The sequence below is a fragment of the Mustelus asterias genome, chromosome 8 (assembly GCF_964213995.1).
Source record: "Mustelus asterias chromosome 8, sMusAst1.hap1.1, whole genome shotgun sequence".
NCBI lineage: Eukaryota > Metazoa > Chordata > Chondrichthyes > Carcharhiniformes > Triakidae > Mustelus > Mustelus asterias.
Window position 1 is genome coordinate 87161101 of NC_135808.1, and position 22870 is coordinate 87183970.

The window sequence follows — 22870 nt, forward strand, 5'->3', positions numbered from 1 at the left end:
AGACTATAATTTATCAATGTAGAGCCAAAGGTATCAGCACTGCCTTACAAAACCAATCAGATGTGGCATAAAACAACGAACTCTACATGAACCATACTGAGCACCTGAAACCAATTATATAAAATCTACATTTGGAAATGTCACACACCTGCCTGTTTGAGCCTGATCTATACGATCATTTGCAAAACAGCACGAGACTATGTGTGCAGCAAATGGGTTAAAAGCCTGAAAAATTGTTCAATAACTGAAAAGATAATAACTGCCTGGATTATGCAGACTCAGGATAAAATTATGATAATGCTCATCCTTCATTAGCATGTTTTGCAGCAGATAAACTTAGTGTGAATTAATTAGTAAGGTACTCCAATTCATTTTCAGCGAAAATTTTCAACCAGCTCAAAAGTGGTCACAGAAGGTTCCCATGGTTTAATTTGAAACACATCTTACTATCCAGTGTAACTATAATGAAAAGCAGCAAAACACAACAACTCCATAGTGAGGTGAAAGGTGGTAATTTTTGGCAAGTCAGATTGCTTGCAGATATTGCAGAAAAGCTTTTAAATTTAGAATTGGTGTCACTATGACTAATGTTATTGAAGCAGAACCAGAGCAGGGACTATATTTGGAGAGGCTGCCTGATATTTATCTTTGAACCAATCTGTAACAAGCTCCAAAATAACAGATTCTCCTGGAATTCAATATGAGATAGCAGAGGAGGTACAGAGTGAATTGAATCACACACACTCAGATAATTCAACAGTTGGTCTGCAAGGAGGAAGAAAGTTAAAATTACGTACTTGATGCAGGCAGTCTTAAAGGAACTCGTTAAAAGCTCGTTTCTATTTTGTAGGCATCTGAAAAATAATAAATTGCAAAAATTTAACTTGTCAATGCCATTAATGGTTTGGATAATAAAAATAATGTATAGATTGCTACCTTGAACATACCTCCTTATGTGCATAAGTAACTGCAGATTAGTTTCCAACAACTCAGTTTCAGGTCTTTTATGAATCACAATCTTAATTTAATGCATTTAAATTAGTGCAGCTGAACACTAACAAATAACCCATTATGGTACATTTCTTACTAAGGTCTGGAAAATTATTATATAATTAGACATCCTCAGATTAGATTATTGCTCTAGATTTATTTAGAACTTAACCTACACACATCAGGAAATGCAGACTGATAAAGTACTACACAACACAATCCTTAAATGAAAAACTGCAATCTATGCAAAAACTGAAATCATTGTACAAGTGATTATGTAACCTTTGAAAAACATTCTCTTCACATTTTTTGGCAATATAACAGTTCTTGAGTAACCTAAACATTTTCAATCCTACGTAAACTTTGAAATTGTACACAGTGCATCTTTTAACATAACATTTACACGTAGGATATGAGTGCTTCCAGTAACTATGGAACCTGATCCAGTTTCATTAAATTCAGAACAAAAAGGGACATGTGTGCAAACACAATTTGTCCATTTTTATTTGGAACGAATGCAGAGAACAATAGTATGACACCCTTATACAGTACAATTTACCAAGGGACTTCACTTTAATATTTAATAGATTTACAAGGTAAAATTCTCGTGAATACAAAACAACTTATCCAAAATTTGTGAATGAGAGTCTAACTGACTTTCAAATTAGTTGGAGCTTTAACTATTTCCTCTACTTCAACTTACAGAAATGAAACTATTCTAGAGATTTCTTTCGGATTTTTAGACAAGGCAGGGGTGGGAAGAGGGTTGGCAAAATTGTGGGAATGCATCCACTTCCAATTTAACTGGGCAGGTTGGGAATCGGGCAAGAACCATTCGACATCCTCAGATTAGACTATTGCTCTAGATTTATTTACCCAAGGTGAGTCAGGAATCGTACTGTTTAAATGAGGCTGCCTGACTCAGATTTTAGCAGCACAACAGATTTCAACCAAATTCAAACTCTCAGAATCCAATATTCAGAATGTTCAGATTTCATTACAGTAGTGATGTAGGACACAGATTTAGGTCCAAACCACTAGCAACTTGGCAAGCAATACATGTTCTTTATTCGACAATCAGACCACAAGATTGGAATCTATTGGAAATGATCCAGAAGCCTGATCGAATGAACCAAGAGATGCAAGTTCAAATCCCACCCTGGGAAGCTAGGGAGATTAATAAGTAAGCTGCTAGCAGTGATGGCAATCATGTAACTACCAGACTGATGAAAAGCCTAACTGGTTTGTCACTGATGCCGATTTGGAAGAAAATTTGCCATCCTTACCTGATCCAGTTCAAATGAAATTCCAAATCTTCAGCAATGTGACTGATTCTTAACAGCCCCATGAAATGGCCCAGCTTCAAGGGGCAACCAGGGGCAATAACTGAAGGCCTTTGACAGCAATGCCCACATTCAATGAATGAGTCACAAACTTAGATGAGAATAGTTTCTCTTATGCGTTGAATTGCAGTGATACATTCAGTACAAACCAAAACATAAAATATCCTAATTTACAAAAAATGCTTTAAATAAAAGATTGGTAAAGTTCTGATACAACTAAATTACACTGGTTAAAGTGTAAATTGAAACACACATGAAATATTTGACCCACAAAGATTTAGTAAAATGAGATTACCCATCCTATAGGAACTTTAGCCCTATCACTACACACAACTTCAACTTGTCAGCTTCTCGGAAAGCCACAGCCTGTGCACACCCGAAAATGTCATCATGAGTGCCTCAGCGGTTTCTCTTTCTGCTTCCACATCACTGTTGGTGTTCCCCAAGGTTCTATCCTTGCTTCCCTCTTATTTTTCATCTACATGTTGCCCACCCCCAACAAACCATCCAAAGACTATTATTTTTCAGTTTCCTCTAACCTACTACCATCTCTCTCGACTCCTCCACTGTTGCCAAATTATCAAACTACTTATCTGACATTCAGTACTGGGCAAGTAAAAATTTCCTCCAAATAAACATTGGGAAGACAGAAGCCATTTATTTTGGCCCCAGCTCCAAATTTTGTTCCCTTGCTTCTGACTCCATCCTTCTTGACAACTATCTGGACCTAAACCAATATGTTCATAATCTTGGTGCCATATTTGACCCAGAGATGAACTTCAGAACACCTTTTTGCACAAATACTTCCCATTTCCACATCCATAACATTGCCCGTCTCTATTCTCTACCTCATCTCATTCATACCTGTGTTATCTCTGGATCTGTCTATTCCAACACTCTTGGCTGGTATTCCAAATTCTACCCCCCAAACTAAAACTTTGCTGCCCATGTCCCGTCCACTTATTAGTCCTATTCTCACTAACCTACATTGACCCCAGCCAGATAAAGTCTTGAATTTAAAATTACCACTCTTATTTTTAAATTCCTCCATGGCCTCCCCACGCCCCACCTCTAGTCTGCTCAGGCCCTACAACCCTCCTCGATACTGTGCTCTGCTAATTCTGGTCTCCCCAACTACACCATTGGTATCTGCATCTTCAATTACCTAGACACTAAGCTCTGAAATTCCTCCTGACATCTCCCACTTCCTCCTTTAACACACTCCTTAAAAAACTTTCTTTGACCAAGCTTTTTATGGTTCAGTGTTGTAATGCTCCTGTGAAATGTTGGGACATTTTATTATATTACTATCCAAGTTATTGATGCTGTAGATAGGCAATCAACAAATGGCCTCCTACTTCCATGCTATACAAGGTTCCACTCAGGGGTGGCACTCTTACTGGAGTCAGAAGATTATGGCTTCAAAGTCCCAGCACAAAGTTCAGCATATAATCTTCAAAATACTTTCATGAAGTATTGCACTGTTGGACTTGCTGCTTTTCAAATACAAGTATGCTGTCTTGGGGGTCATAAAATATCCCATCATACTATTCAAAGCAGAGGAAGGAACTTCCCCTTGGAGCACTGGCCAATATTTATCCCTTAAACAATATTACTAAAAGAGAGTTTAATTAATATCTCATTGATGTTGTGGGACTTGCTGTGTATAAGTTGGCTGCTGTATTGCAATAGTGACTACAATTCAAAAATACTTCAAGGATGTCCCAGTACAGATCATGAAAGATGTTTCATAGAAATGCAACTTTTCTCTTTCCTTACAGGTTACATCAGCTCAGTATGACCTGAAGGCAATGTGAAACTCCTAAACCAGTCAATGTGAACCTCACCAAAACATCATTCCTGGAGGGATAGTGGTAAATGGATAATGCACATCATTTGAAGAAAGAAACTTACCAGGCAAAATATCTATCTTCTTCATTACGCATCCTCCAGGCACTGTAGGAGCACATAAAAGGAGCACAAATTTAGGAGCGTTAACTGTTGCAAAATAACCAAACTACAGGTCAAAGCACATTCTTCTCAAGGCACTGGCATGGACTGCAATTAAATATAGATATCAACTGAGTGAAAACCAGGAAGCAGCTGTAGATTAGGTAGAATGATCCTCAACCTTCAAGATAGGAAATCGGGCTAATATATTAAAAAACCAATGCACAAATATTTTCCACTTTTGTGTTATAAACCCTGCCCTGTGGAAACTAATTAAGTATCTACCATTGAGGTTGAGAGGCCTTGATCTAACAACTGGTTTTAACCTACCCACTTCAAACAGCAAGATAAGCATCCTAGAGGATCACTGAATTTCCAGGTGGTTCTTCAATTATGCATTGTGGACGAGCTGCACATATAAATAGTGCTTAGGTTTGGCAGCTCACCCACTGACAGCAATACATTCTTCCACTACAAAGGGACATTGCAACATCCCTGCCACAAGAGCAGAAACAACTGATTTCTAATTCATCATCATGATGTAAATAAGTAGTTAAAGGTGTGGGAAGGTGTCCCAATTTTCCTTTTGAGGCAGGGATGATGTTGGCAAACAAATCAGAAAACAACACCCTGTTTCCCTTGAATGGGCACTACATTCTGTGAAGAGTTCAAGGATTTATCAAGCAACCGACCAAGTCAATGCCAAGGACAAGGTTGCAAAGCAGGATAAATTTCAAAGACCTATCAGATATGCTAAAGCAGAAAACTCCACCTATTATTTATAAAAGCATGATACTTGTTTCTGCCATCACTTTATCCTAGGCAAAGTTAAAGGTCATGTTACCATGTAAATTACTTTTCCCATCTATATCTCGAAAACTTCCCACATCCTCTTTTCCAATCCTGAGCTGGCACTGTTTGCTAGTTCCACTGCCAAGAGCAACCAAAAGCTTGAGGAGTGGGTTCACATACTTGAGCCACCTCCAGAGCAGTTGGGGCCATTTTCAAAGGCTTTGGTCGTGACATCCACCATTGCATGATGCACAAGTTCTACTGATAACATCCAGTCCTCTCTCCTCTAGCATGTCACCGACTCTGGTCAACGTAGCAAGAGTCCTTTCATCTGCTAAGCAAAACAACATTGCTTGGCAAAAATCTTTAATTGGTGCCGAGAAGGGAACCAGACGCCAATTCTTAAATGGCAGAAATACTCTCTCAAACAGCAGGACAATAACAGCCCAGTCACTAAACTTTCCTCCAGGACCTGCTTTTAGTCATTTCCCAGGATGTTAAAGAACATCCTGATGGACTCCACTGTCACCCATCCAGCCACACTTCTCAAGAGTTAGTCCAAGGCACCAGTCAACTCCACCAAGCTAAGTGGAGCAACGAGCTTCTAGGCGCCCTGTGACCACCTGCAGCAGGTCCTCCCATAAAACTCAGGACAGATCTGCAAAAGAGCACAGGAATAGACTTGTGTTTAAAGTTAAAGTTAGTCAGTCACAAGTAGGCTTACATTAACACTGCAATGAAGTTACTGTGAAAACCCCTAATCGCCACACTCCAGCACCTGTTCAGGTGCACCGAGGGAGAATTTAGCATGGTCATGCACCTAACCAGCACTTCTTTCAGATTGTGGGAGGAAACCCGAGCACCCGGAGGAAACCCATGCAGACACTGGGAGAACATGCAAACTCCATGGTAGACAGTGACCCAAGCCAGGAATTGAACCCATGTCCCCGACGCTGAGGCAGCAGTGCTAACCACTGTGTCACCCTGCCTCACAGCCCAATTCTCTACAGATCCAAGACAAGGGAATCCACTGTCAGGCAGTAGCTTAAGGATTTTCTTACAGACCTCACGCCTCCCTTTCACCCACTGAGAAGAAGCAGGGCAAGCCATGGTCCAGATCTATGACCTCATGTACATACCTTGGAACTCAACAGGTTGCAGGTCCCTCAGCACACTTCACACATCTTACACAGGATTGGGTCCTCGACAGTCTGACCAAAGCAGGACTGCCTGCTTCAACCTCTCGACCCTGGATTTCCACCTCATCAACCCCCTCACATACTTCTGACAGAAGACAGAGACACAAGCCTTGCCCAAGTCCCATGATAACTTCAGGGAGGGGAAGCTTTGCTGCTTCTTTCTCTAGTGGGCCCAGAAGTGATGGAAAAAGTCCTGGAAAAACTTGTCCTCTAGCTGCAGGTTGTTAAAGTGCCAGTTTGCAGAATATAATGACACCAGTGGTCTGAACATGGCACCTATGGCACAAAAGTTGCTCACACACAGGAGACATACACCTGAGAAATGTTAAGGTGTTCAATTTGTACACTCAAACCCAAGGCCTCATGAAAACTGGAGTCAGGATGGAGATTTCACTATGCATCCACAGGGGGCAGGTATCTCTTCCCACTTCCACACCATTACTCTGACATCCCCACAAATCTATCCTTGCACCATCTACAACATGCACTGTAGCAGCTCAATGTTTCAACAGTATCTTCCAAACTTGCAACCTCCACCACCTAGAACAACAAAGGCAGCAAGTGCACAAGAACCCCTTTATTTCAAATAGCATTCTGACTTGGGAATGTATAGCCATTCCTTCACTGGCACTGGGTCAAAGGCCTGGAGCTCCCTAATAGCGACATCTGCAGTGGTTCAAAAAACTAGCTCACCACTATCTTTTCAAGAGCAATTACAGGTAGATAACAAATGGCCTTGCCACTGACACCCATGTTAACTGGACGGATGGACAAATGGAAGAAAAAAAAGGCAATGCCGATTTTAAAATTCTAATCTGGTTTCCAAATCCCTCCCTAATGCTAATCTCTTCCAGCCCCACAACCCTCCAAGATATCTGGGCTCTGCTAATTCTGCTGTTTTGAGCATCCCGATTTTAATGCTACACCATCAGTTGCCAGGGCCTTAAGTCTGGAATACCCTCTCTAAATCTCTTTGACCAAGCTTCTAGTCATCTGACTTAATATCTCTATGTGACTGAATCAAATTTTGCTTTATGAAACTCATGAAGCATCTTGGATTTGAGATTCATGCAAGGGTAATATGAAAAAAGCGTTTTCTGAAGATGCAGAGCATGCATTTATATCCTGCAAGTATTAGTTCAGAAACACATCTTACATGATTTTAAAAATGACATGGAGAAAAGTGAACTGCCTGATACAGAGATCAGAATGAATAGAGCAAGCAATAATGGAAGAGGGGAAAATGAATTGCTATTCACAAGAGCCAGCTCTCTTCTGATAAGGAAAAAAATGCAAGCTTCAGCCCCTTCATAGAAGAAATCATAGAAACCCTACAGTACAGAAAGAGGCCATTCGGCCCATCGAGTCTGCACCGACCACAATCCCACCCAGGCCCTACCCCCATATTCCTACATATTTTACCCGCTAATCCCTCTAATCTACGCATCCCAGGACACTAAGGGGCAATTTTAGCATGGCCAATCAACCTAACCCACACATCTTTGGACTGTGGGAGGAAACCGGAGCACCCGGAGGAAACCCACGCAGACACGAGGAGAATGTGCAAACTCCACACAGACAGTGACCCAAGCCGGGAATCGAACCCAGGTCGCTGCAGCTGTGAAGCAGCAGTGCTAACCACTGTGCTACCGTGCCGCCCTTTGCTTTTTGATAGGATGCTTTTGGACTGGATATTGCTGAAGGCAATGGGCACTATGTTTTTATGACGCTGATTGTGAAGTAACTCCAGTGTTCTTCATCTCATGTGCAGGTACTGATATGCGAAATTAAAACTCTGTAGTCTGCCTTGGAAGACATGATCACTTCAAGATCATCTACATCAGAAACTCCCACCTGTATCCCCATGACAGAGTCTATAACTCAAGAAAGGGCAGGTCTGAGATGCTCATGTCAGCCTCAGGGATAAGAATGAATGAACTGGGGCCACTATCAGTTTAATACTCTTGTCAAGTCTGTGCTCTTGCAGATCAGTGATGTGTTGATATGTTATGTTGAGGGTTATTTTGAGGAGACAGGATCTAATAGGAGAGAGTTGCAAAATGGACATAGATAAGGCTGTTATCCAGACAGACAGTAATATCTCTGCACCCTTGTACGTAAACCAATTCTAAAGGCATGAAAGCTCAAGCCATCCTAGCAGCTACAAAAGCGCAGAAAACTGCAGGGAATAAAGTCGCAGTCTATCCAGCCTCTCCTTATAACTCAATCCATCAAGTCCCGGTAGCATCCTAGTAAATCTTTTCTGCACTCTTCCTAGTTTAATAATATCCTTTCTATAATAGGGTGACCAGAACTGTACACAGTATTCCAAGTGTGGCCTTACCAATGTCTTGTACAACTTCAACAGGACGTCCCAACCCCTGTATTCAATGTTCTGACCAATGAAACCAAACATGTTGAATGCCTTCTTCACCACTCTGTCCACCTGTGATTCCACTTTCAAAGGAGCTATGAACCTGTACCCCTAGATCTCTTTGCTCTATAACACTCCCCAACACCCTACCATTAACTGTGGAAGAACAAAGGAATTTGGATGTCAAGTGTACAGAAATCACTTAATCTTGTGCACAATTACAAAAGGTAATTGAATTAGCTAATGGAATGTTGGCATTTATCACAACAGAGCTTGGAATTTTATGCGATAAAGTGATGCTCCCTAACAACATTTAATTTTGATATAGTCTTATATAGGTGGGCAGCAAGCGTGGTCCATGATTATTTTTCTTCATGTTGTCCAACTGCCAAGATTCCACTGTACTTGTAACATCTATACCATGGCTATTCATGTTTCCACAATGCCTGCATTGACCACAAGATACAGGAGCAGAATTAAACCATTCAGCCTATAGAGTCTGTTCCACCATTCAATCATGGCCGATATGATTCTCACCCCCATTCTCCTGTCTTCTCCCCTTAACCCCCTTATTGATCAAGAACCTATCTTAAAGACATTCAATGACCTGGCCTCCACAGCTCTCTGTGGCAATGCAGATTCACCACCCTCTGGCTGAAGAAATTCCTCCTCATCTCAGTTTTAAAGAAGCGTCCCTTAACTCTGAGGTTGTACCCTCGCGTTCTAGTCTCTTCCACTCGTGGAAACATTCTCTTCACATCCACTCTACCTCAGCCTCTCAGTATTCTGGAGGCCTACTCTCCTCAACTGCTCCTCGTATGACAAATCCTTCATTCCTGGGATCATTCTTTTGAGCCTCCTCTTGACCCCCTCCAAGCCCAACCCAGCCTTCCTTAGATATGGGGTCCAAAACTGCTCACAATATTCTAAACGGGATCTAACCAGAGCCAGATCTCAGGAACTTTACAGATGCACCATAGAAAGTATTCTTTCTAGTTATATGTTTTGGGCAGAGCAGGAGCCATACCAAGCTCGCAAGAAACTACAAAAGGTCATGAATGTAGCTCAATCCATCACGCAAATCAGCCTCCCATCCATCGACTCTGTCTACACTTCCCATTGCCTCGGAAAAATAGTCAACATAATTAAGGACCCCACGCACACGCTCTTTCACCTTCTTCCATCAGGAAAAAGATACAAAAGACTGAGGTCACGTACCAACCAACTCAAGGACAGCTTCTTCCCTGCTGCCATCAGACTAAGTTGATCTTTCTCTACACCCTAGCTATGACTATAACACTACATTCTACATTTCTTTCCTTCTCTATAAAAACAGTATGCTTTGTCTGTATAGCATGCAAGAAACAATACTTTTCACTGTACACTAATACACGTGACAATAATAAATCAAATTATACAGCCTCAGCAATATATCCCTGCTCTTGTATTCTTGCCCTCTAGAAATGAATGCTAACATTGTATTTGTCTTCCTAACTGCCAACTGAATCTGCGTGTAAACTTTGAGAATCCTGAACCAGGACTCCCAATTTCCTTTATGCTTCAGATTTCCGAAACCTTTCCCCATTTAGAAAAAATAGTCTATGCCTCTATTCTTCCTACCAAAATGCATGACCTCACGCTTTCCCACATTGTATTCTATCCGGTATTTCTTTGTCCACTTTCATAGCCTCCCCACTTCCTCAACAGTACCTGTCCCTCTCCATATCTTTGTATCATCTGCAAATTTAGCAACCATGCCCTCAGTTCCATCTTACAGATCATTAATGTATATAGTGAAAAATTGTGGTCCCAACACTGACCTCTGTGGAACACCACTAGTCATTGGTTGCCATCCTGAAAAGGACCCCCTTATCCCCACTCTCTTCCTTCTGTCTGTCAGCCAATCTTCTATCCATGCCAGAACTTAAGTTCTGCAATCTGCTCAGAATGCAAAACTCAATTGTAAAGATTTAACATTTACAAAGGAAACAGTGGACGTGAACACACATTGTTTAATAAAATTACTGACAGAAATCCAGTGCAGTTTAAAGTAACAGCCATATACCATGCAAGTGACCAAATAATTCACATTTTTCAACATATCAGACCTTTCATCACTTTCAACGGAAACAATATATTTGAAGTCAACCTTTTCATCCAAAATGTCAGTATAAATCAGTAATGCCAGCATGTGCGTCAGTTTGCTTCTGACACCTCAGATTTGCTTGCAAGAGCATCAATAAGAATTAGCTGGATGAGACATATTGTACCGATAGCAAGACCTTTGTTTTGAGTTCATAAACCAAATTCCTTCTGCTATCAAATTAATCTAAAACAAAATCATTTGATTCATGATACTTTCAAAGCCTATGGATGAAGCACAGTATACAGGAAAACACATTATAGATGGATATTAAGTTAAATCTAAATATTCTAACAGAATCATTTCATCATAGCAATGCATTCACAATCTTCTGTGCACAAACATAATTTGGAACAAATAAAACTACAAGGAAAGGACTTTCTACAAATCAGTTATTTAGAGAATACTAAAACTGGAAAAACAGATAAAAGATGAAATCTGAGGAATTGCTGTATAGTTTCTTTGTGCACTAAGCACAAACGTATGTAGCAGAATACAAATACACTGTACAGAATGTTATTCGGCAGAAAGCTCTCTTGGCTGATATCCTTTCAGAAAAGTCTGCATGAGTTCTGTAAATTGTTCTCATTTAGTTATAAGTTGCAATTATAAATCAAAGCCACTCATCCACAATACTGGCTGCCCAAAGAAAAGTAAATGCCATCAACCTTCTGATATCTAGTCAAATTCACACCCATGAGCAATAAAATCAACAACCACCACAGGTAGCATTCACTCCAATGCTGGAATCACGAAAGGAAATGCTATTTATAGTTGAATCAATTAAAATCCCCAGTAGAGCAGTAAGACGTCATGTGCAAATAGAATGAAGGAGAATGTCCTGTCAGCCAGTATACAGAAATAGTATGACATCCATTTCCCTTATAATATCCAGTTACATTTCCTGCACAAAGTTAATACCCCACACTAAGGTGATCTCAAAAGTTAACAATAAACTATATATATATTTTGTAAACCTTTAGAAGGAAATAAAAGTACATACAATACTTTATTTAACTGAAAAGTCATACCTTATATACCTTTGACTTTATGGCCAAATTCCCCTCCAACTCGATTTTCAAGTTTGCTGATGACACCACCATTGTGGGTCGGATCTCAAACAATGATGATACGAAGTACAGGAAACAGAATTGGTGCGACAATAATCGCCCCCTCAATGCCAACAAAACGAAGGAGATAGTCATCGACTTCAGGAAGCGTAGTGGAGGGCAAGCCCCTGTCTACATCAATGGGGACAAAGTAGAAACGGTCGAGAGCTTCAAGTTTTTAGGTTTCAGATCACCATCAACCTGTTCTGGTCCCTCCATGTCGATGCTATAGTTAAGAAAGCCCACCAATGCCTCTATTTTCTCAGGAGACTAAGGAAATTTGGTATGTCTGCTACAACTCTCACCAACTTCTACAGATGCATCATGGAAACCATTCTTTCCAGCTGTATCATAGCTTGGTATGGCTCCTGCTCTGTCCAAGACTGCAAGAAACTACAAAGGGTCGCGAACAAAGCCCAGTCCATCACTCAAAGCAGCCTCCCACCCATTGACAGTCTACACTTCCCGCTGCCTCGGAAGAGCAGCCAGCATATTCAAGGACCCCCACACACACTCTTCTTCCACCTTCGTCCACTAAGAAAAAGATACAAAAAGTCCAAGGACACGTACCAACCGACTCAAGAACAGGTTCTTTCCTGCTGCCATTAGACTTTTGAATGGACCAACCTTGCATTGAGTTGATCTTTCTCTACACCCTAGCTATGACTAACATTACATTCTGCACTCCTTTCCTTCTCTATGTATGGTATGCTTTGTCTGTATAATGCACAAAAAACAATATTTTTCACTGTATACTAATACACATGACAATATCAAATCAAATACCAGTTTGTTTCATTGGACATACTCCAGTCTTCCCGGATACAAGTGAAACTATGAATTTGTATACATAATCTAAGCTGACATTTTGATGCAATGTAGAATGTGCACTGCATTGCCCAAAATGCAAACTTAAGAGAACAATAGAGCTCTACTAGTATCCTCGCATTTAAAAAGGCATGCGAGCAAGAGGAAGAATGTTCAAGAGAAAGGGTAAGTGAATCCCAAGAGGGTGCCACACAGAACAGCAGTAGAGCTGATGGGAGCTGCAATTAACATCCTGCATGTATATTGCACCTTTAAAGTAGACAAATGTCTCAGAGCTTAATAGAAATTTAAGTAACAAAAATTAATACCTAGCCAATGGAGAAGTTCATAGTGACAAGAGAAATGGGTTTGCAGGAGCATCTTGAAAAGGTGAAGAGATAGATGCAGGAAGAGAATTACACACCTTAAGGCCTAGACAGCTGTTAATGGTAGGGTTAAGCGAATGAGGAGTGAGGGGTGCAGAAAAGGCCAATGTTGGGGTAACTAAGAATTCTGCAGCTTTTTTGGCATGAGATGGCAAGACTGAAAGGGTTGTCATGAATTTGTGTAGGAGACTAAAGAGCGCAGGTAGCTAATGAATTCAAAGAGGGGGCAAGGCAAGTAAAGATGAAGATTGATAGAGAGGAAGACAAGTTTCTCAGTGCACAAGCTGAAGGAGGAAGGGAATGAGGAAATCTCATGGTAAAACTTGGGTTTGGATGGGCACTGGAGAATAAAGATTTAAATAGTGAGGCGAGAGGGATAGAACAAGATGAGGTGCTGGAGAGAGAGCAAGCCAGAATAAAAAAGGTGGGGAAGAGATCAAGGGTGATTTAGTGTTAAAGGCCACACTGCCTCTGCAATGGTGAGTTAAAGCAGTTGGTGGAAAGTATAGCCAGTCAGGGGACTTCAGTAAGCAGTAAGGTATAGTCATGCATGAAACAAGTTTTTGTCAAGATCATTACATCAATGTAATTATCCACAAGTAGGTTGTGGATGGCACAGGCCTTGCTTGCAAGCAAACAGGCATCTTGGGAGGAAATATGGAGGGGGCAGTGGTTATTGGTCTGTTGGCAGAATCCCAAGAAGTGAGCAGGCACTTGTTACCTTAAACTTGGAGAATTATATAGTACTGTAGAATCAAGACAGTTGAAGAGTACAACACAGTGCAGTGTACCTGAACAATTCTGATGACAGAACCGACCAGGAATTCAAATGGGACCAAGTTCTGGCTGTCAAAGAAACATCCAGACAAACACAAAATAGCAAGGGCGGGAATGGGTGATGTTCCCGGCAATAAGAAGCGACAAACTGCGGTTTTCCATCACAGGTTAAGCGAGAATATCCTTATTATGATCACTATCATAAATTTATGGATTATTTTATTTTTTGACCGTTCCCATCATCAACTGGTAGATGAGATCTTCTTTCTGGTGGAATACTAATTCTTAATGCTGCCCCAAGATCCCAAACACTAACATAAAATTCTCTCACATCACACTCATGAACCCACTCTTTCACAATAACAATGCCTGAGATAAGATAAGGAATATTTGGACCTACTTTCCCAGGCGTACAGGTATTGATGTATTGAAAGCAACCTGTATAATGATGTCATGATACTAACCCCTTAAGAAAAGTATGTGTCACATTTCTTGTGCAGGATTTCTTTTAGCCGTCAGTTCTATTTATCGGTGCCACTTTGTCTATAACGGGCACCTACATGCTGATTCTGCAGAAGAATAATTGATCTTAATTGCCAAGGTGCTTATTTTAATCTGGACTAATGCAGGTCTGCTTTTTTAAGTGCTTTTCCCCGGTGTTGTTCAGAGTGAAGCGTGATTAAGTTGATTGACAGGAAAAGGTGTGTGACTGGGTGGGGCTAGCATCACAGAAACAAGCTTTGTCACTGTTTGGGAGCTGTAGAGAGACGAAATAGCTCTGTGGTTCAGTCTTTCTTTTGCTCTGGATTAGGAGACTGGTATCTCCAAGGAAATAAGTATTTTCCTCTGGTGGCTGCTGTTTGGGAGTCAGAAGACAGCTGTCTTTCCAGATCTCTGTCCAGAGGTGTTAAAAAGCAGGAAACCTAGCATCCATATGAGTGATACGGTTTGTGCCAACTTATTCTGAAGAAGGATACATGTGTGTGGGGATATTTCTTAAATTGGAACTATAGAGATAGCTAACAATTTAAAATTATATCTTGTCATGTTTAAGTATGTCAATTGGCAAAAGTTATGCTAATTCTGTGTTATATTTTAAACTGTGTTGCCCAATAAAGTTTGTTTTAATAAAAGCTACCTCGTGGGTCAATAGAATCACATCTGGAGCAAATCACTTCATGCTCACACTACTGCCAAAATCAAATAAAGTTGGGGGTCTAGGCTTACTTCGTAATATAGCTTGGGAGTTTCTGATCCGATCCTTCACAACAGGTTGTGAAGGAACAGTCACTTTGGAATGCTGAAAGAAGAAAAGTGGATTTGGTGGTGACTGATCCTTTAAATATTGAACCTGGTGGAGTGGAAGGAGAGGACAAGTAGAACATCTTAGGATTCTGGAAGGAAGTGGAAGGGGTGAGAGCAGTAGTGCAGGAAACAAAATGAATACAGTCAAAAGCCCATTAACCATGGTGGTGGGGGTCCTCCTTTGAGAAAAAAAAGATGTAACAGAAACATTAATATGGAAGGTTTCATTGTCAGAACAGATGCAACGAAGATGGAGAAACTGGAAGAATAGAATCCTTACAGGGTGTAGCTGTGAGGAAGTCAAGGTGGCTGTGGAGGTCAGCGAGCGTATCATGAATATTGGTTGATTCCCAAAAATGGAAACAGAAGTCAGGGAAGGAAAGAGTCAGAGATAGACCATTTGAAACCAACAGAAAGGAGCAAACGATGTTGAAGTTTGACAGTTCAAGTGAGCATGGGGAACTACATTAACAAAAGAAGGGGTTTGAATAGGACTGGAATTAAGCATATTTCACATTCTACTAAAAGCCAGGCATTGCTATAATCCATGCAAGTACCCACTACAATACCTTTTATTTGGAGAAAGTGAGTGAGTTGAAGAAGTTGTTCAACGTGAAAAATATGTTCATTTAGGCAGAAGAGGGTGGGTGGTGCATGGGGACCAGTGGGCCCTCTGTCAACGAAGAAATGGAGAGATCTCAGATCTTCCTGGCTTGTCAGGGATGTAGAGGAGAAACATTGGTAAAGTGCTGACATAGCTCCAATCTTCCATCACAAAAGTTTCACCTCAAAGCTACTTTAACTCCAAAAATGACCCACTTACCTTGGAGGATAGTCAGTAGTTAGCAATTAGATCAAAAACACAGGCCTGAATTCTTGCATGCAATATTAAGAAAGATGAAATTCTCACTCATGTTAGGGACCAGATCATAAACTCCAAGGTATATTATGAAGTTAGCCTCGATTGCAACTTTAAATAAAAAAACTTTAGCATTAGGTGAGCATAAGATGTTTCAGTCTAGGTATGATTTGATTGACCACTAGGAAGCTTTCATTAAAACAAAAATATTTAACAGTTAAAATATAACAAAAAGGATCAGCATAACTTTTACCATTTGAAAATACTCCAACATGACAAGGTGTAATTCTTAACAGCTAGCTAGCGCTGTAGTTCCAATGTAAGCAATATCCTCACAGACATAAAACAGAATAAGTTAGCACAAAAAAAAGCTCATGTGGATACTCGATTTCCAGCCTTTTAACACTCTGGACAGAGATCTAGACAGACACCTGACCCATACAACTGTCGCCAGAGAAAGATCTAATCTCCAAACAGCAGAACCTCAAAAAGAGACCTATTTTCTGGCAAATCCCAATCTCCAACCCTAAGAGAGAGAAAGGGCTACTTCTTTCTTCAGCTCCCAAGCAGCAACTGAACTGGGTTTCTCTGAGCCTAGCCCTGCCCAGTCACATAACCTTATTTGTCAATCAACCCAATCAAACCCCACTCTGAAAAATACCCAGAGGAAAACATTAAAACCCTGCATAGTCCAGATTAAAAACAAACATTCCAGCAATTAAGATAAATTATGCTTCTGCAGAATCAACAAGAAGGTTGCCGGTAATAGACAAAGTGGCACCAATAATAGAACTGACTGCTAAAATAAATCCTGCACCAAAAACATGACATAAAAGCATTTCTTAAAGGCACAGTACCGTCACACTAACAGCATAACTAACTGCACTACCATCAACCTCCTAATGTCAACATAAGCATAGTTCATAATACTCCATCAAATGGCAGGTATGTCCACGTGGTGGTATGGATCATCGGCAGCTTGACTCAGTCATGCTAGACATTGAATTTTGGTTATACTTACATATGCTTTCATACCCAGCTTGTGGCCCATTCCAGCAGCCATTCAAAATCTTAATTGCCTCAAAAGCTTGGAATGGGATTTACATATCCAAGTCCAATGTCATGAAAGAGGCACGGTCATCACGAACTACTTCAGGTGCCACGAGAGTTTAAATAAGATGTGTCCAGCCAACCTAAAGCCAACCTCCACTCTATAGCCCGAGCCCACTCACCCTGAACTGAGACACGAGGAGACAAAAGAAGGGACACCTTGAGAAGGAGGAAGAGCGCTTTAAAATACACAGGAGACTAGAGTTCAAGGAACAGAGTTCTCAAGAGGCTTACAGAGCTGGAGGAGATAACAGCAATAGGGAAAAACTAGGCTATGGAGAAACTTAAAAAGAATGACAATTTTAAAATGGAGATGTTGGTAGACCAGCAGCCAACATACATTAGCCACAGAATTTTGCATGAGCTCAAGTTTATGGAAAGTGAGAGAGAGAAGGCTGGTCTCGTGTCTGGTGGATTAAAAGCATGGATGCAGCAGGCCAAAATTTTAAAAGTTAGTTAAAATGTTAATGAGCGTGGGTTTTCAAGTTATTTCTTCAAAGATTATGAGCCAAAAGCAATTTGTTAGCCTGTGTTGCTGACACCCCAATGATTTGGAATGTCTCTCAGCCTGGATGCTCAACAGGCATCATCTGGCATAGACCCTTCCCATGGGCAGTGAACACAAGGAGGATAACAAAAAAAAAGGGTTAGTGGCTACAAGAACATGATTTTACATGATCCTGGTTAGGATGCTAATTGAAATTTATTTTGTGCAAGTTATCAAGGTGATCCTCGGTGCAGGGAAATGTGCTGCATTTGGTCTTTTATATTATTACAAGATAAGTGCTTACTAAAACTATTGTTGCAATCCTGGTTTACGCCATTACTGGGTTAACTATTTGATAGAATGGGCACATTTTCGAACACAAGATGCTCAAACTACTTACAGAGAGCAATCCTGTTTGGCTGGAAGTCACTTCAAAAACTGAAGAAGGTGCAGAAGATGATTAAAAATGGCAATTACTAAATTTTCCAGAAATAATTTAAAAAGCTCTGCATCATCAAGTATGGATTTCCCACTGGGAATTCCACTGTTCTCATGCTTGGAAGAGGAAAGGCTGGAAGCACTACACCACACAGAGGCAACACCCAATGCACATGCATTTTCAATCGTCATTTTGCAACCAGCTTCTCAACTATAAAAAAAAAAATTAGTGCCCGTCTTACAGGACTACCCTTGCATCCAGGACCACCATATGAAAAATATAAATTTTAGATATATCCTTGATTATTTTTATTTCTGTTGCTTTATCTAACAAAATAAGTAATTCTTTAATTTATTTCACAGAGTTCTGAAATATCTAAAGTTAAAATATTATTCATCAGAATAATATAAAACCCATAAAGGTCAAGGACAAATTGCCTACATGATCAGGCAACTGTTGACTTATCTGGAAATGGCATCCTGAAGATAAGGTGCACATTATTATTGCTGTTGTCTGTGTAAATCATTAATAATAAAATGCAATTAGTATAATAATTTTAAATGTATATTTCAGCATTCTTATAACACTAATACTGGGATCTAATAAAACACAAATTGACTAATTACTACCATACTGTAACTGCATAGAACATAACAGCGCAGTACAGGCCCTTCAGCCCTCGATGTTGCGCCGACCAGTGAAACCAATCGAAAGCCCATCTAATCTACACTATTCCAATATCATCCATATGTTTATCCAATGACCATTTAAATGCCCTTAATGTTGGCGAGTCCACTACTGTTGCAGGCAGGGCATTCCACGCCCTTACTACTCTCGGAGTGAAGAACCTACCTCGGACATCTGTCCTATATCTATCATCCCTCAATTTAAAGCTATGTCCCCTTGTGCTAGCTATCACCATCCGAGAAAAAAGGCTCTCACTATCCACCCTATCTAATCCTATCATCTTGTATGCCTCTATTAAGTCACCTCTTAACCTTCTCTCTAACGAAAACAACCTCAAGTCCCTCAGCCTTTCCTCATAAGACCTTCCCACCATACCAGGCAACATCCTGGTAAATCTCCTCTGCACCCTTTCCAATGCTTCCACATCCTTCCTATAATGCGGCGACCAGAACTGTACACAATACTCAAGTGCGGCCGCACCAGAGGTTTGTACAGCTGCAACATGACCTCCTGGCTCTGAAACTCAATCCCTCTACCAATAAAAGCTAACACTCCGTACGCCTTCTTAACAATCCTATCAAGCTGGGTGCCAACTTTCAGGGATCTATGCACATGGACACCGTAGGTCTCTCTGCTCATCCACACTACCAAGTATCTTACCATTAGCCCAGTACTCTGTAATCCTGTTACTCCTTCCAAAGTGAATCACCTCACACTTTTCCGCATTAAACTCCATTTGCCACCTCTCAGCCCAGCTCTGCAGCTTATCTATGTCCCTCTGTAACCTGCAACAACCTTCTGCACTGTCCACAACTCCACCGACTTTAGTGTCATCTGCAAATTTACTAACCCATCCTTCTACGCCCTCATCCAGGTCATTTATAAAAATGACAAACAACAGTGGTCCCAAAACAGATCCTTGCGGTACACCACTAGTAACTGAACTCCAGGATGAACATTTCCCATCAACCACCACCCTCTGTCTTCTTACAGCTAGCCAATTTCTAATCCAAACCTCAATCCCTTGCCTCCGTATTTTCTGCAATAGCTTACCGTGGGGAACCTTATCAAACGCTTTACTGAAATCCATATACACCACATCAACTGCTTTACCCTCATCCACCTCTTTGATCACCTTCTCAAAAAACTCAAGGTTTGTGAGGCACGACCTACCCTTCACAAAACCACGTTGACTATCCCTAATCAAATTATTCCTTTCTCGATGATTATAAATCAATCCTCTTATAATCCTTTCCAAAACTTTGCCCACAACAGAAGTAAGGCTCATTGGTCTATAATTACCAGGGTTGTCCCTACTCCCCTTCTTGAACAAGGGGACAACATTTGCTATCCTCCAGTCTTCTGGCACTATTCCTGTAGACAATGACGACATAAAGATCAAAGCCAAAAGCTCTGTATAAACATTAGGTTCATAAAGATCAAAGCCAAAAGCTCTGTATAAACATTAGGTTACTGAACATACCAGAAATATACTGAAAAAAGCAGATATTACCAAAACATTTGTATATCAGGCAACATATTTAAAATATTATTGCTTATCCACATTCAATCATCTCACGATAAACATCATTTTGATTCTGCAATCAAATTTTGCAAGTCTTTGTCCAGAAGTCACTATCATGATAAGCACAGTTCATATCCTGCATAACCAAACAACACCAAAATCAAACTGCAAACAAAACCAGAACAGAACTTTCTCTTTAAAGCACATGATCCAGGAGAATAATTCGCTATCGATTGTTGTTTACAGCCTTATATAACAAGAAAGTGGAATTATGCACCCCAAAATGAAGACATTTACGATGGATAAAATTAGATTCAAACAAACGAAAACTAACTCCCGGACGTAAACGTTTTCTTCTACGATTTATGGGTGGGTGGGAGAAGACGACAACATCCGAGCGTAAGTAAGAGGAGCAGCCAGTAACCGTCCACTCGGCCCTTACGAGGCTGCTCCGCCATTCGGTACGCTGAATTAATGGGGTGAAAAAGCAGATCACACACTTAAAAAAAAACCAAATGTAACGAGCACGTTTTGTAATAAAGACTTCGCTGTAAAAATGGAACGATGAACATTTTTGTCCAAAACATAGGGCATCAGTAAAACTTAACTAAGGTTCAGCTGAGCGGCAAGGTCAATTGAAATAATAAAATACTCGGGGTTATTGACGAAGTTAGCAGTCAAGCTGGAGGCTGCTGTTCCTCCCCCAGCCACAGCTCCTGTTCCCGGGCAGACCGCGCTGTCTGAGCTCCAAACGTTGAGGCACTCCGGTGTTCGTTTGTTAAGACTCCTTCGAAATTATTTATTTTCTAGGCGTGGAGACGGATATAAACTGACCTGAACCAAGGCTACTTGTCGTGGAACCAACCTCGCCCCTCACTTTTAATGTCCCTCCGTAAAGCCCGTTTCCAGTCGCCGCTCGACACCGCTGACCTTTCACCTCTTTTCCAGCCTCGTTCCCGATGACCCGAGGGAAGGAGGAGGGGGGGGGGGGAGAGCCCGCTCGGCCGGCCGCTGGGATTGCCGGGATAGCTGAGAATTCCTCCGGAGGACTGCCCGCTACCACAGGAGGAAGGGGAGGAAATGGTGAATGGCGGATTGATGAGTTGTCGCTATAGCTGCGCCCTCTGCAGGGTTTTAACACACGCCTCTGTTTTGTTTTGGAATTTGCAGCGACTGAGTTTTTTTTTCCCACAAAATACATTTCTGCCTTCTCTCCTGTTCTTGTTGGCACATTGTTCCTCACAGGACTGGGATTCCTCTGGATCTTTTTTTTGGTTTGTCGTTTTTAATGTGACAACCTGGAGACAGTATTGTGTGTCAGGATAGAAGCAAAATACTGCGGATGCTAGAATCTGAAACAAAAAGAGAAAGTGCTGGAAAATATCAGCAGGTCTGACAACATCTGTGGAGAAAGAGTAGACATGATGTGGAGATGCCGGCGTTGGACTGGGGTAAACACAGTAAGAAGTTTAACAACACCAGGTTAAAGTCCAACAGGTTTATTTGGTAGCAAAAGCCACACACGCTTTTGTGGCTTTTGCTACCAAATAAACCTGTTGGACTTTAACCTGGTGTTGTTAAACTTCTTACTGAGAAAGAGTAGAGCCAACGTTTCGAGTCTGGATGACCCTTTGTCAGAGCCACGAAGGGTCATCCAGACTCCACAGAATATCATAGAATCCCCTACGTGCAGAAGGAGCCATTTGGCCCATCAAGCCTGCACCGACAACAGTCCCACCCAGGCCCTACCCCCATAACCCCACATGTTTACTCTACTAATCCCCCTGACATCTCCCTATCACGAAGAAGCAATTTAGCATGGCTAATAAACCTAACCCGGACTGTGGGGGGAAACCCACGCAGACACAGGGAGAATGTGCAAACTCCACACAAACAGTCACCCAAATCAAACCCGGGTCCCTGGCGCTGTGAAGCAGCAGTGCTAACCACTGTTCCCTCTATTCTGTCTCCATAGACGCTGTCAAACCTGTGTGTCAGGAGGTTGGAGGCAATCCCACCCTCATTTCAGCTCCACAGTTTTCCAACCTTCCAGGGAGCAGTTACAATAAGAAATAAAAATAGAAAATGTTGGAAACACTCAGCAGGCTATGGCAGAAACAACTGAGAGAAACAGTTTAATGTCAACTAGCCAATTGAGCCATTAACAACACTGAATGGGCTCAGCTTACAACAAAAGAATAGGCTATTCAGACAATTACAATCTATATGACACAAACCCCGATTGTATCAACATACTATTACGACCAAAATGATTAAAGAAATTGAGCTCTTTAAATCTAGTAGCATGTGGAGTCTAGGAGCAGGAAATGATCCTATTGTTTAGTGTTATAAAGGGTGACTTGTGGTTTGACTGCACTAGGAAGGATCCTATTTCCAAATCAAGGTTGGTACAAGTGTTCTATGAAATTGGAATAAAGCAGGGCAACATACCAAAAGACAGTTGGTGTAATATTGATAATCATACAAAAATCTTCAGCCTGATCTGTTGAATCCAGCATTTCCTGTTTTAAGACTGCCAACTCAACTGAGGTGGTAAATGATCCAAGGTTCGAGAGCATAGCTCAGTC

The 22870-nt window shown here is 41.1% G+C and overlaps 1 protein-coding gene across 2 annotated transcripts in view; it reads right to left on the minus strand.

Annotated features, from left to right (window-relative positions):
- LOC144497332 (guanine nucleotide-binding protein G(I)/G(S)/G(O) subunit gamma-12) overlaps positions 1-21292 on the minus strand; it is a 117289-nt gene extending 95997 nt beyond the window's left edge. The window contains exons 1-3 of one of the 2 annotated variants that reach the window (XM_078218444.1): positions 21117-21289; positions 4248-4289; positions 798-854 (exon numbers count right to left, since the gene is read on the minus strand). The gene's annotated coding sequence lies outside the window, so the exon portion shown is untranslated. Of the gene's footprint in view, positions 1-797; positions 855-4247; positions 4290-21116 lie in introns of both variants that reach the window. The other variant, XM_078218445.1, reaches the window with a different exon arrangement.
- Positions 21293-22870: the final 1578 nt, after the last annotated feature.